The 14,911-nt window shown below is 39.5% G+C and overlaps 1 protein-coding gene across 1 annotated transcript in view; it reads left to right on the forward strand.

Annotated features, from left to right (window-relative positions):
* Positions 1 to 548: 548 nt before the first annotated feature.
* Positions 549 to 14,911, forward strand: part of LRRC3B (leucine rich repeat containing 3B) — a 134,379-nt gene continuing 120,016 nt past the window's right edge. Inside the window, exon 1 of the mRNA XM_079302861.1 lies at positions 549 to 566. The gene's annotated coding sequence lies outside the window, so the exon portion shown is untranslated. The remainder of the gene's footprint in view (positions 567 to 14,911) is intronic.

Consider the following 14,911-nt stretch of genomic DNA (forward strand, 5'->3'; position numbering starts at 1 on the left):
CCTTTCTGTAGGGAATCTCTGCCCTTCCAGCTGTGCATGTGCAAGAGATTGTCTCTTCCACAGCTTATTTTGCAAACTCCTTACCACAGGACATGCAATTCTCTGTGCCATCCCACCCCCACCCGCCTGAAAATAATTTTATTTTTCTTTCCTTTATAGGTCTTATCTGGAGTCTGCACAGATTTGCCAGGGCAAGATAATTTTGCACACAATTAGCAAGAAGAAATATGTGTAAGTAATTGAGCTTCAGTTGGCAGAGGATGTTTCATTTTCAGTTATTGCCCTTTAATCCAGTTCTTGACTCTTAACTCAAATTCTTCTCTTTTGTATATCCTTTTTTTTTTTTTTTTTTTTTTTGGTGACAGCTGCTTTTTACCCATTCCAAACTTTATATGCTAATACACTTGCTGCTCCATGCTAACTAAAGCAGGAGTTAGCCCAACCTCCTTAATTAGGGCTTGCATGCCTCCATTTAGCTCAGCTGCATGGAGGAAAGCAGCCTTCCAGGGTGAGCTGTCTCCTCTATAGGGTGCTGCCCTGCTCTTTGGATGATGCTTCTGAGCCAGGTAGGGAAGCTGCTTGCTTTCTTATTGCCCTTTGGAGGTGAGCAGAACTATTGTGCAGACAAAAACTAATAGGGACACATCAAAGCCTGTTTTAGTTTCTTTCCTCTCCAATTTACTCAGTTAAAAGTTAGGGGAGGAAGCATTTTCTATCTTCAAAGTTTTTACTGGGGACTAGTTGGCACTGTCTGCTCAAGGCTGGACTGAATAAATGTGTCTTTATTTCTCTTTGCTCTAGATGGGGGCTAAGATTTCTGAGCAACCTTCTTATTTCCTGCTATGTTTTGGAATAAAACTTTAGAATACTTTTTGCTATTGCATATTGCAGAAATATGACTTGAAAGTGGTTGCTGTATACAGATCCTGTGTAAGGTTTACTCCAGGCATAAATGCAGCAGTGCTTGTACTAAACACACAGCTAAAAAACTGAGCAGCACATAAAGCTGTGAGCACTGGTGAGCTAGCTTTGGTACGTCCTGGTTTTGGCTAGGGTAGAGTTGACTTTTTCTAAGCAGCTGGTAAAGTGCTTTTTTTGGATTTAACATGGGAGAGGCATGTTGGATGGGCAGTCCCTTCCAGGCTATTGATGGAAGCACACTGGGGGATGAGCAATAAGAAAATCTTGTTTTCAAATAAGATACTGATGGATCAGTTCCCACAGGCATGTCTGGATTTACCTCTTGACATGTTGTATATATCTTTCTGCTCAATGAGTTAAAAAACAACAGCAAAGTAAGCTGTAATTCTGAAGGAATTGGAACACAATAATGCTGCACAGAGCTGCCTAATTAACAAGACTGTGAAGTAACTGAGTAAATTAGCAGAGACAATTAATTTACGTTGCATCAAAATACACACTGGAATGCTGCAGAGTGAATGCATAATTTCCATCTCTGATTGCTTGAAAGAACTTATGGGACCTGATATTCAATTTATTTTCACATGATTCCTGAAAAGCATACGGAGGCTTCTAATGTTTTCAAATTTTACTCTGCAATGACTGGAATTTAAAGTGTTTTTCTGCTTCAAGAGGGTGGAGTGTAATCCCCGAGTAGCAGTGTATCCATAATATTTTCTTCTCTCCAAGATTAAGTTTATAATCTAAAGTTGCATGTGCAGCAGTGGTGATGGTAGTAACTCCTTGTGACCTTCTCAAGGAATGGTGCAGATTGTAGATAGGTCCCAAAAGTCAGATAAAGGGGTGTTAAAAAAAGGACAGGTGTGTTGTTGCAATCAGAAATGCTCTGATCCAATGGATAGCTTGAACCCTGCCTCAGATACCCCCTCACAATGGCAGCTGAGGCAAGCTAGTGAAAACCTTGCATTATCTGATATACCACAGACTAGGCCCATGATTACTGCATGCTAATTGCACTGTAAATTCCAAGTCCTGAACATCTTTAAAACATCACCTTTCTGGCCTCATAAACTACTTCTCTGCTACCAGGGGAAGGTTAGTTTGATGACTCTGTAGAGTTCCTTGGTGGAATGCATTTCATTCTCAGCAGGGAGTTTAGGAACACAAAAGCTTCTCCTGAATGACTAATAAAGTGCATCTTAGAAAGTCATGTAATTGAATGCAGACCAAATTGTTCTTTCTTCTGCACCACTTTATTCTTTATTCACAGGCCAATAATGGCAAAATGTGGCAGCTTCTCTTCACATAATTCCGTGTGTTATTAAGACATGTCTTAAAGGCCAGTTCCAACCATCATCATGAGCAAAGTTAAATCTGAAGTGTGTCTATAGCCAAATAAATACACACCAGAAGTAAATGTGGCTCTGAAGAAACCTGTGGTCAGATTAATGGCTTTGGCACTTCTGTGTACTTGCAGGAAGTAATTCAAGGTGCCTGCTGCTGTAATGATGGCTGGTAACAGTGAAGCAAAACCCCATCTCTCAGTGTATTAAATGTTTGGTGCTGTAGTGAGTGATGAACTAAGTGCATTTAGCTAGAAGACCTGTGCTATTGTCTCCTCTAATGCAAGGGTGCCTTTGGAACAGCTACTATAAATTACATGGCAGAATTTGTGTATTGGTAGACTTGGGTCAATTTTTAAGTGTGAATTTGTTTATGTGAGTATAAGGCTTTGTAATTGGGGACATCCTCTTTGGGCATGCCCTACTTACTATATAAATGAGGTGCTTCTGAGAAAGAAAATAAAGAAATGTCTGCTTTTCCTCACTTGAATAGCTCTGCAGAGAATCTGAATGCTGGAGCTACCACTTGCACCTTAATGAGCAGCTGATACTTAAACTATACCAGTCTAACCTGAAAACTCACACACAATTACATGTGGGTACCAGAGGCAAGTGAAATTTTAGCTTTGAAAAAGAAATTAATTTTCATTTCTTCACTGGGTAAAAGAAAACAACAACACAGAAAACTTAGGTGGAAAATATAGCAACTTCTTTGAATAATTTTGTAGATAAGTAATGAAATGAGTGTTTTATTTGCTTTGAGTCAAAAAGAAAAGAAAAAAAGCATGCCAAGTAATTTTTGTCCTTCTTATGTGACTTGACCATTGTAATGTCCACTGAAAAATCCCTGCTGAAGAGGATGACTGCTGCTCTTTACTAACACTTCTTTAGGAACTGAGTCTGAATTTTTTGATCTTTCATTAAGGGTTTGATCTAACACTGAAAATTATACTCCTGATTGATTTATTTTTTGTTTTGGTTTGGGTTCCTTGCTATAATATATTTATTTTATAGTAAGGAAAAAATCAGCAAAATCATGGGAGCATATGTGGGAGAAGGATTTTGGTTTTCAGTGAGAACTAACTGGCTGAATATGTTCTTAAAATTGAGATCATTAAGCAGACTTTTTTTCTTCTATGAAGGATATGGAGAAGATTCAGTATTTTGCAATCATTGTTTAATTTAATTGATGTTCTGATCCTAAAAGTACTAAAGATTTAATCAGGATTGGCTTTAGTATAATTATTTAGTAAGCTTTAGTGCTGGAGGAATCAATTTAAGTGGGAATGAGACATTACTTCACTCAACTGCAAAACAGAACTCTTGAACTTGATGAAATGTTTGACCTTCTTTCTTTTTATTAATCTCATTTTGTCCTCTGTACTTCAAGTTGCTTGGCCAAGAACAATAGCAGAGGAACTATGATGCTGCATCAGAGGATATTTCCTGCAGAAAATGGTGCTGGGAAATCACACTGATAATGGTTTTGGGAGGGAGGAAATCAAGGGATCGATATGTTCTGTGTAGATTCTCCTACATCAAAACCCATGTTTTGACAGAATTTGGGGAAATGTCCCAGAGTGAGCTGGCTTGATATGACCACCCTCTGCAGACTCTGGCTCACATTCATGGTGTGGAGGGTTGTGGTTTGAAGTGTTGCTGCCTCTGGGCTGTCCTTCCCTGGAGATCCCTGTGCCTATTGTTTTAATGGCTAAAGGGAATGTGTGATTTTATTTGCAGTTGTGGTGAATATGGAAGGGGGAGCTCACCAGAGCCCATGGCTTGGTGGGCTGGGGAGCAGGTGCTCAAGTGCAGGCTGCCAGCTGCTGTGCCTTGGCAATGCAGGGCACCCCAAGAGCTCAGCCTGGGGCCTGAGCAAGAAAATAAAATGAGGCTTAAGGTGACTGAATAGTTTTTACACCACTCATTTAGAGGTATTGTCACCAGACAGGAAGATCAAGTTAAATGTCAGAAATGCAATTATTTAATGCTTCCTAGAGGTTTTATTGAAATTTATTTTAAAAAAATTAATATCTGTAACATAACCACAGCCACCTTGTTTCCCCTGGGTCAAGCTGAGAACAGGTATCATACCAAGGTCACAGAAATTAAACTCCTCTTTTGTAAAATTTTCTTTTAATTTTTTTTTTTTGGTAAAATATCCCACCCAGATGGGACTTTGAGATCCACCAGGCTGCACTTACAGATATTTTGCTTGCCCATATTTGCCTGGTATAACAAGTGACCCTGGGATTAAACGAGTGAAAAAGAGGCTGTGTCTGGGAAGCCAAGGGCATGTGGCAGCCTTGCCAGGGGAAGTTTGCTTGTGAATGTGGAATAACTCCTGGGAAACTCATTTAGCTCCAGCTAAGCCATTGTTGTAGCTGAAAAAAGAGATCTGGAGAAATGAAAATAACAGTATCCTATTAAATATTTCAGATGGAGAAGCTCACACAGAAAGCTTCCTGAAACTCTCCTTTCACTCAAAAACCTGAAACCAAAAATGGATTTCAACTTTAATAATCTGAAGGAGATAACTGAAGTAGCTGAACAGTTACTTTTGGGGTTTAATCTTTCTGATGGTATCATCAGAAGGAAGAAGCTTAGTGTAACACTAGAGTTTTTCAAGTATTTTTCTAAATGTTTAATGTTTGAGAGGAAGGGAAAGGTAAAACAAAATCCCTCAGTGAAACCTTCCATCATTGCCTTTGTTTGCATTTTGATGACATCTGATTACTTAACTTATAAAGATATTCGAGTGGCTGTAAGTACTTCACCAAGCCCTTGTGTGTTATAACAGCAGAAACAGTTGAGCAATAAATACTGAGCAGAGCTTTTAGGAGCTGTGAGATGCTGCTCCTGCATCTGTTGGTGGATGTGTCTCAGCCAGGCTGAGATTTGCCTCAATGAAGTGCAAGTTTTCCTTGCTTGTGATAATGAACCTGGGAGCTGAATGACAGGTGGTTTCGGGGAAGACTGGAATATTTTACTTCCAGGGATAACTGAGCTGCTTCAGCAGGTCAGAGAATTTCAGGAAGCAATCTGGGCATCTAATGGTAATGGCAACTTAGCTGTCTCTTCCAGAAGTTCACTCTAAGTCTTCTCATGCAAGCACTCTCAGAGGCTCTGTCTAACTGGGGAGGTCTGACCAGTTGCTGGTTTCCTTCCAAATATTTCTACCTTTGCTGAAATGGCATCCATAGATGATGAGATGTCTGTTCCTTCTATTAGCACTGACTCAATTTTGAATGCTCCCAGAGATCCAAATAAGGGATCTCAATGAATTTTTTTAAAAGTTTTACGGAAGATTTAATGTTTAATATTATTGGGAGTGTTTCCTCTGTGGTCTCATAGACTGCATTTTTTCCTTGCTTTTCTCTAGCTCTGCTGTTGTAGTGAGTGACCCTGGGTGACAAATTACTCTCAAAGCATCTTTAAATTGTGATGTGTCAGGGTATAAACAGGTACTTCCATTACAGGTCTTGAGTGTACTATCATCTGCATTTTCTTGATTGTGTCTGAGCAAATGTTTTTGCCCTAAAGGGGTCAGCAGTAAAAATAAACATTTCACATGGTGAATTACTGCAATTCAACTGGTATATTCTATAAAGGGAATGAAAAAGAACAAAAGAAACTGCACTGCTGTCTTTGGCCATTACAGGCAAGAGTGAAAATCACACACTGAGGAGAGAAACAATGAGGGAAGGCAATAATGGAATATTGCATCACAAACTGGAAATACTTCAAAATGAAATTCAAATGCATATTTCTATTTCTGTCTGTCATTAGCTCTATACTGGGATGCAGGATGTCAGGGGTAAAATTTAATAGAAAATGTCTATCAGGAGAGTGATGAAACCCCTCTTGACCTTAATTTTGTTTACTTTTCTGGAGTATTTTGTTTGGGTTTTTTGAGTGGTGATTTTTTTGTGGCTTTATTGAGGAGATGGATTTTTTGTTGTTGTTGGTTGGTTGGTCTGTTTTTGGGGTTTTTTTGTTTGCTTTTATATTGACAGAAAAAAACCCCCACATAATGGAGATTAATGTCAATAAGAGAAAATGTGAAATTCTAAGTTTATAACTGCCTCAATGGTGTGTTCTCAATGAGCTCTTCTCATTGGAAGTTAGCAGATCTATACTGCATCACTTGCAGATTCTGTGTGTTCCTTAAACCATCTTATGGCATGTCAAGCATGACAAAATATTTGGACATACTTAGCAGCTTACTTTATTCTATTATCATCTTTAGTTGCTGGAATAGGCACAACAAACTATAGTGCTTAACAATTATAATTCAATAGCTGGGAAGGTTCATCTCTTTCCCTTGGGCCCCAGTCATACACTTAGGAAGAAAAAAATCCTCTGAGTTAATTGGAAATCACTCATGTTGTATGTCAAACCACAGTTAGAGTAAAGAAGTTTTGAAAAATAAGCAGCTTGAATTATTGTTTGAGCAACACTTTCTGGTAGTTGCAGTGAAAGAATAGATAGTATTAGTCAGGAAAATCAGATATTTTAGTCTTCTCTTTTCCTGGGCAAGGCTAAAATAATATCTGTCTTTTAGAACTACAGCAGAAGCTACATATAAACTAGTCATGTAAAGCAAAAGTTTAAATCTCTCAAAGAAACATTAGTCACTCAATTCTAACCAAAGGTGATACAGACTGATGAAATGGAGGGGAGAAGATGGAGTGAAACTGATGACCCACTTAGTGCTCTTGTTAGGCAGCAGTTTCTGAAGAGAATTAACTACAGCTGCAGTTCAGCGAAGCACTTGTTTGTATGTCCTTTTCATCTTCAGTGATAAACCCACACCTATGTGTACACTTATGGTCTCCTGCATGCTGAACAGCTCTGCTAAATCAAAGCCTGTATTTTGAGGTCTTTCAAAGTGATGTTTAGAAACTGACATGTAGCGTTGCTCTGGATGGGAAAACATGAAGCAGTGTTTATCAGACCTTTTTAAAATGCAGCAATTGAAGCAATATTTGTGATAAGATATTTTTGTATGCATAAATATGATTATTTGTTCCTTTTAAAAAGGAAAACTGCTGCTTTGTTTGGGTTATTTTTCCTTTCATTTTTTGGTTTGGTGCCCCCTGCCATTGCATCATTCATATTTGGAGTAAATGGTTTTCCCATCACTTGACACAGCTACAGAAAGAATTGTAGCACAGAATTTGTGCTAACAAATTCATTTTAAAAACTAAAGAAAGAGCAGCGCTTTCTTTCTTTGCTCATCATCAGCTAAATAAATGTGCTTCCAAGGGAACAATATTTGCATGATACAGGGTTTTTTTTCTCTAGTTCAGGAGCCAGGAAATCAACAAAGCTCTTTTTTTAATTCTCAGCCATCACCTGGAGTCTGTAAAGGTTGTTTTGAGTCGAGTGGCAAACAGGTTATTGTGTGACAAGGCTGAATCTGAAGTGCATGAGGAAAATGCCCTCTGCTACCTACTTACATCAATCTGCCTAAATAGAGATATTTGGGTCTATTCTGGTAAAATGCTAGTGCTGAGTGATACCAAACAGGGATTTTTCACAAAGTGTTACAGTCTCTTTTCCCTGTTTTTATATTTGCATATAAATTATTCATGTTTATGTTAGCTTATAAACTAAATTTAGAATTCTTTAGGATCTTCTTAAATATTCAGTGCAGACTACCAAATACTGTAATATTAGGATTCCTTTAGATCCAACAGCTGCCTTGAATAGCAGTGGCCATACGGTGTTATTTATGTTTGTGCTCCCTACCAGGAGCAGATGGAATCTCCTCCGAGCAGCTTTGCTGCTTTTCCATGTGGGAGGCCTGGAGAGCAACTGTTGGTAAGGACTTATCTGCCCTGCATCCCATCCCATCCCATCCCATCCCATCCCATCCCATCCCATCCCATCCCATCCCATCCCATCCCATCCCATCCCATCCCATCCCATCCCATCCCATCCCATCCCATCCCATCCCATCCCATCCCATCCCATCCCATCCCATCCCATCCCATCCCATCCCATCCCATCCCATCCCATCCCATCCCATCCCATCCCATCCCATCCCATCCCATCCCATCCCATCCCATCCCATCCCATCCCATCCCATCCCATCCCATCCCATCCCATCCCATCCCATCCCATCCCATCCCATCCCATCCCATCCTCCCACCTTTTCCCCGTGAGCAGGGGTGAAATGCAGGCTCTGCTCAAATTTTGCCACTGAGGCCAGCCCAGTGAAGACTTTTCTGTGATGTGCCTTCAGCCTGCTGGTGGTGGAGACATGGAGATGGCTTGGAGCTTGCAGGGAACTGTCAGGTGGGTTGGTGAGAGCTAGGTGGCCAAGGCTCAGTTCAATATAGCTCGGACACAGGTGATGCACAACACCTTTTCTTAAACAAGCATCATACAGGCTATCTCTGCACAAGCCTGAGAGAAGCTGCTGCAGCTTCCCTCTCTGTGCTCCAGTGTACCTGTGTAAGCACTTCCACACTCTCCTGGAAAGATTTCAGGGCTGCAGAGAGCCTGGGACTACCATGACAACACTGCCAGGAGAAGCAGAGCTATCTATTTTAGTTGATTGGGGTTGGATGAAACAAGTGGAGCAACTTTCTGGGAGGGTGTTTTCTCCTTTAAAGGTTACTCATGGCTCAGCCTGGCCATACAGGTGGCTCCCCTCTTTCCCACTGTGCTTTATGTCTGTGCAGCACCAGTGAAGCAAGACTAACTTGTTCTTGGCATGTAAGTGTTTGTACATGCAGTGATTAAATAGCACCATTTTGCAAAAGAAAAGTAATTCCTTGATCTGATAACCAGATTGGAAATAGCTTGTGTATAGGAAATGGCTGAAACTGACAGTGTAGTAAGAGTAAACAAATATGGCTTTTATTTTCCTGAAAACAGTGGGGTTCTTCAGGGCTCTATCTTAGGCTCACTGCTATTCAACATCTTCATAAACAATTTGGATGCAGGATTGGTAGGAATACTAAGTGAATTTGCAGATGATACAAAATTGGATGGAACTGTTAACTCCTTCAAAGCCAGAGAGGTCCTGCTCAGAGACCTCAACAAATTGGAGGGCAGGGCAATCATCAACTGTGTGAATCTCAACAAAGACAAGTGGAGAATTCTGCAGCTGGGATGGGGCAACCCTGATGTATGGACAGACTGGAGAATGAGAGGCTGGAGAGAAGTGCTTTGGAAAGGGACCTGGGGGTCCTGATTGATGGCAAGTTGTGGCAAGCAGTGCCCTGACAGCCAGGAGGGACAACCCTGAACTGGGGACATCAGGGACAGCATCAGAGCCAGGAAAGAGATGGGATTGTCCTGCTCTGCTCTGAGCTGGGGCAGCCTCACCTCCAGTGCTGGGGACTGGTTTGGGCACTGCAGTGTAAGAAAGATATTAAGCTATTTTTTTGTCCAAAGGAGGAGAAAAAAGATGGTGAAGAGTCTAGAAGGGAACACATGAGGACTGGCTGAGGTTACTTGGCTTGTCCTCCTCGCAGGAGGAGACCAAGGGGAGATTTTTGCTCTCTACAGCTGTCTTGTGAGAGGGGGAGAAGGCACAGGCACTGATCTCTCCCCTGTTGTGACCAGTGCCAGGACCTGGTCTAAGGGAATGGCCTAAAGTTGTATAAGGGAAGGTTTAGGTTGGATATGAGGAAAAGGTTTTTTACCAGGAGGGTGGTTGGACACTGAATCAGGATCCCCAGGGAAATGGTCACAGCACCAAGCCTGACAGAGCTCAAGAAGTGTTTGGACAGTGCTCCTGTGCACGTGGTGCAATTCATGGGATGTCCTGGGCAGAGGTACGAGCTGGACTTGATGATCCTTGTGGGTCCCTTCCAACTCAGGGTATTCTGTGATTCTGTGATAACAGTTTACAATACAATTTATCAGAAAACCATAAAAAGGTTTCTCTCTCTTTTTATTTTCTGTTTTTTCTTCTTTTTCTCTTTTTTCCCCCATGAAATTCAAAACCTCACCTCAAAGCAGTGGGATAACACATTCACACTGCAAAGCTCTTGGCAATTTGTTTGTTTTTGGTTTTTTTATATTTAGCATCCATGAAAGGGAGCTGTTCCCTGAAACCCAGCAGTGGCTAGTTACATGAGAAATCATGCCCTTCTCTGTTCATGTTTATTTATTGATTAAGATACAATGTACTGAAATGAAAATTACTTATTGGACAGCTTGAATGCCAGATCATTCTTTTATGGCCTTAAAATACACCAATACATTGGAAACATAATGTTCTGAGTACATCTGCCTATTCCTATCTTCCATTTATAAAATATAAAGGAGTTGGTTTTGATAATAGTAGATTGCATTTGTATTAATACTACAAAACCTTTATAGCTAAAAGTAAACAGGACATTAGACTGAATTTTAATTAAATATGGCTTTTTATCCTAATTGGGAAATCCTTTTAGCAACTGCTTGAAAACACACAAGGAAAGCTTTCTTATTGTTCTTATTATGTATTCAAGTCTCAAAGGAGTTTTTCCATATTGCTATCCAGGGTTTATGTGAACCACAGGCACTTTCAGTGTCCTACTACACTTCTGATGTTTTAATTCAGATGCCTCTAATTAAATAATTTTAAAATTCCTTTTCAGCCTGTTAGAAGTAATATATACATTGCCACTATGAAGGATTAGGGTATTTTTAAGCTGAAATTACATGTATCCTTTGGGCATACTTTAAAATTAAAAAGTATTTTTTCTGGGGTTCATGAAATATGGCCTGATGATTTAGAGGACCAGAACAGTAAAATAGACTCTGTGTGTGTAAATGATTTAATGACCACTCGTGGTTTAGGAATATATTACAAGTATTTTCAACAACCTGATTTAAAGGACATATGAGAGAATGTTGATGAAACACTAAGCAATGATTCAGTAATGAACTGCATTAATGAATGGTTGATAAGTACATTTATATGGTGGTGGCCCTGAAGCATTAATAGTAAAGATAGTAATAAATCTGTATCTAAAATATGTATCTGTTTTTATAATTCAAATGAGCCTGCTTAAAGAATCCCTCTACTGCAAATGCTTTTCCCCCAACAATAAGCAAAATGTAAATTTACTGCTATAATTAAATCCATCTATCCTGTATTTTCACATGGCCATGTGAGCTTGACCATTCTCACAGATCCTTATTCTCTGCTGATTCCCACTGGCCCTGCACTCTCACACCTGGTCTGAGTGATGAGGAATGCAGTTAGTGCAGTAGATCAGCATGAAAGCTGCAGATTGAAACTCTGGGAGCTTCCACTACCTGTTGAAATATCATGACAGCCCATTTTCTTGATCATGTCCATGGCTGATACAAAAGTGACTTGGTGAGGATCACACAGCTACTTGTGGCAGAGGTGGAAACCCTGCCCATGTCTGTTGATTCCCATTTCCATGTGTTCATGCTCCAGATATTCAAATCTTTTTGGGTGTTGTGGGAATCCCTGTGCATCTAGCTGAAGGTTACCAACAACAGAAGTGTAAAAAAGTTAAGAAAAATAACCTTCAAAAATAATTCTCAAGGCCTGTGAGACATATGGGCTGTAAGAGCAAAGTCCCTCCCTTGCCTGTGTTATTAGACCCCTTTGAGGTCTGCCTGAGCATATATCTGTATTTTATTTTTATTTCACACAATCACTCTTTTAGTTAAATTACTAATTTCACCCAGGCTAGTACAGTATATAAAATATACTCTTTTCTTATATTATTTCTTGATTGGAAAAAATAAAAAGGCAATTTATTATGCATGATATCCGCGTAAACTCCTCCTCTCAACTCATTCCACCACATGGAAATTTTATCAAGAAAATGTGCCATTCACCTCCTATGTTAATCCTGTGTAAACCCAGAAAAGCTCCATTCAGGCTCATTTCAGGCTTAAAATGCTGTAGCTGATAGCAGGATGTGTCCCATGGCTCCCTTTTTCAAATGATATTCTAAATGCTATTCTGAACTTATAACAGTAAATTCAGTTTTATGTGCTCGAAGCAGGAATTTGTATGCAAAGATGTTGCACTGCCTTGGCTATTCTAAACTGAAAAAATAAAGACTTATTTATCCAGAAATACCTGGCAGAGGATGGTAAAGATTTATATTGTATAAATTTGAAGAATTTGTCATTATTTTGGTTGGTCAAGGCTACTGGGGAAACAAACTTTTTAGCTTTTTTTTAAAGGATTCGTGTTAGAGACCATTTAGGTAAGCAAATAATATTTCAGCTCATTAATGTCAGTGGAATGTAATATTTATTTACTGCCTGTAACTAAAGACGTGTGGGAAATTAGTGAAAGATAATTTTCAGTGAATACTCTGTGCTGAATAACCTGAGAGTGTGAATCACAGTGTGCCACTGATACTATATTCTGAGGAAGTTTGTGTGGACTGGTTACCATAAAATCTCTTCAGAGACAGGAGGCATTGAGGTGAAACCATCTGCTGTGTGTCTATACACGTACACATATATGTAAAAATTAAATCTCCTTTGACTTTTCAGAAGTTCAGTTTAATTCAATGGAACTATTTCTACTGAAATGGGATTTTTTTTTGGTCTGGGATTGCAGACTGATTCAGTGAGTTATCAGGATGACTAACAGCACCTCCTGATTCAGATACCTCTGTGGAGGTCTTTCCCTGGGATACCCCCGTTGTAGAATCATAGAATCCTGCCTCTCATAAAGATAAGCATGCAAGTGAAGAGACCCAAAGAAAAAAGAGTAATGTTTTATTTATTTTTTTTAAAGTACATAAATAATTTGATTAAATTATAACAGTACATATATGATTTAAAATAGAAGAAGTGGTTAATAATGTGTTTATTTTTTTACATTCCCCACATTGGCTTCCCTGTTTCATTTGGTTTGGTGTGTGTCAACACAAGCACTGTGTGTCACCACCAGATTTCTAAAATCCCTAAAGTGCTTTTTCATGACACTGGTTTTGCCTGGGTTTAGATCTCTCTCATCCTTGTTAGTGATCTGAGGAAGCTGCTGGTTAGTTTTCTTTTTTCCCTTCTTCCCCTCCCTTCTAGGATAAGTTCAGAAACCCATTCTTTGTCTCCCATATATGTGAGGCAAACAGACCAGCAGACAAGCTAGCTTTCAAATTTCTGTTCTTAAGCCTCAGTAAAACAGCAGAGAAAAGATAAAAAAGAGACATCTAATTTTCTTTGGAAGGAATCACACTATTGTTCCACTTGTTTATTCAAATCTGGCTTCCTGTAGCTGTAAAGGCTGCTTTTCTTTACTTTTCTTTTTTTTTTTTTTTTTTTTTTTTTTTTAACTAACTTTGGCTTCACTCTTACAGAAATGACAAGGTGCATTTGCCAGAAATCCCCCCCAAAAACTTTAATTTAAATAAGCTGTAATGCTGCACCAGAAACTCTTGCTGAAGTCTCAAGTGGTTTTGCCTACCCTTTTCTTTGTTTCTGTCAGAGCTTTCTTGCTTTGTCCTTCTTCAGCCACTGCTGCTTTTAATTATTTGCTCTTCTGCCCCCTCCCCCCCCACCCCCATTTTCAAAATGCTGAGAAGAGTTAAATGCAAACCCAGACACTTCTCTTCGAGGTCCTTAGGATTGTTCCTAGTGCAGGTGGGCTGATATTTTAAGGGATAACTTGCCTCCTCCTCTTTTTTTCCTACCTCACTTGAACAAGAACTAAGGAAAAATATATTTTAGCAGTGTGAGTCTGTGTCTAGGAGAAAACACTTGCTCAAATGAGTTTTCAAAATCTGAATGCATGTGTAAGTGCATTCTAATTATCTGATTCCCTCTTGATCCTAAGGAACTTAGAGAAGCTTTATCCTGACAGACAGTGCTTGACTGCCTGCTACTCTTCCCAAATTGTTGCTCTGTCTTACCTGCTACACCTGCCTTCAGGCTGTCTGTGACAGTTCACAGACTGTAATTGTTTGGGTCATATATTAACCTTTGGCTTACAAAAGTGGCTAAGTAATCTGAAAATTTCCATGGCATGCCTGCTGACTTTAATAATCTATTATTAAATCTATAAGGGTTTCAGGTACTCCGTGCTTTACCTTAGTTTTTCTGTGGTAATAAGAGCAAAAAGTCAATCCCGTGACAACTTTGCAATGGAAATTGGGTGAATAATGTGTTGGTGAGGCAGGAACCAGGATTGCTGCCAGAGGGAAAAATAACCTAATTTTTGAGACAATGTGACTGAGTAACTAGAAGGATGCTTTGGGGTTAGGAGGGCTGGCTGTGCTTCCCTGGATATGCCCTACAGTACCAGCTGCCCAAACCTTAAAGACTGAACTGTAAGCATCTTCCACCAGGCACTAAAAACCCTGGAGCCACTGGACATTAAAGCCTTGACCTCTCTGAATTAAGGTTTGTTCTCAACTCACAGAAAATAGTTTCACGCTTTGGTTAAAATATAAATAGAACAACATCCTAACATAAAATTTCTAGGTTTTTTATCATTTTAAGGTGAGTAAAGGGTAATCCTTCTAAAGAAGAACTTCAATTCTAATTGATTTAACTCTCTGGGACATAAATAGGTGTATCAGTGATCTGTCACTGGGGATCCATAGCTTGAGAGTAGATATTTCCTGAGAATTTTTTGTTTATTCTGCAATTCCTCTATTCAGAAACATTTTGGCAAGTTGCTTTTCCTGCAGGTCTATTTG

Source organism: Erithacus rubecula (assembly GCF_903797595.1).
Source record: "Erithacus rubecula genome assembly, chromosome: 3".
NCBI lineage: Eukaryota > Metazoa > Chordata > Aves > Passeriformes > Muscicapidae > Erithacus > Erithacus rubecula.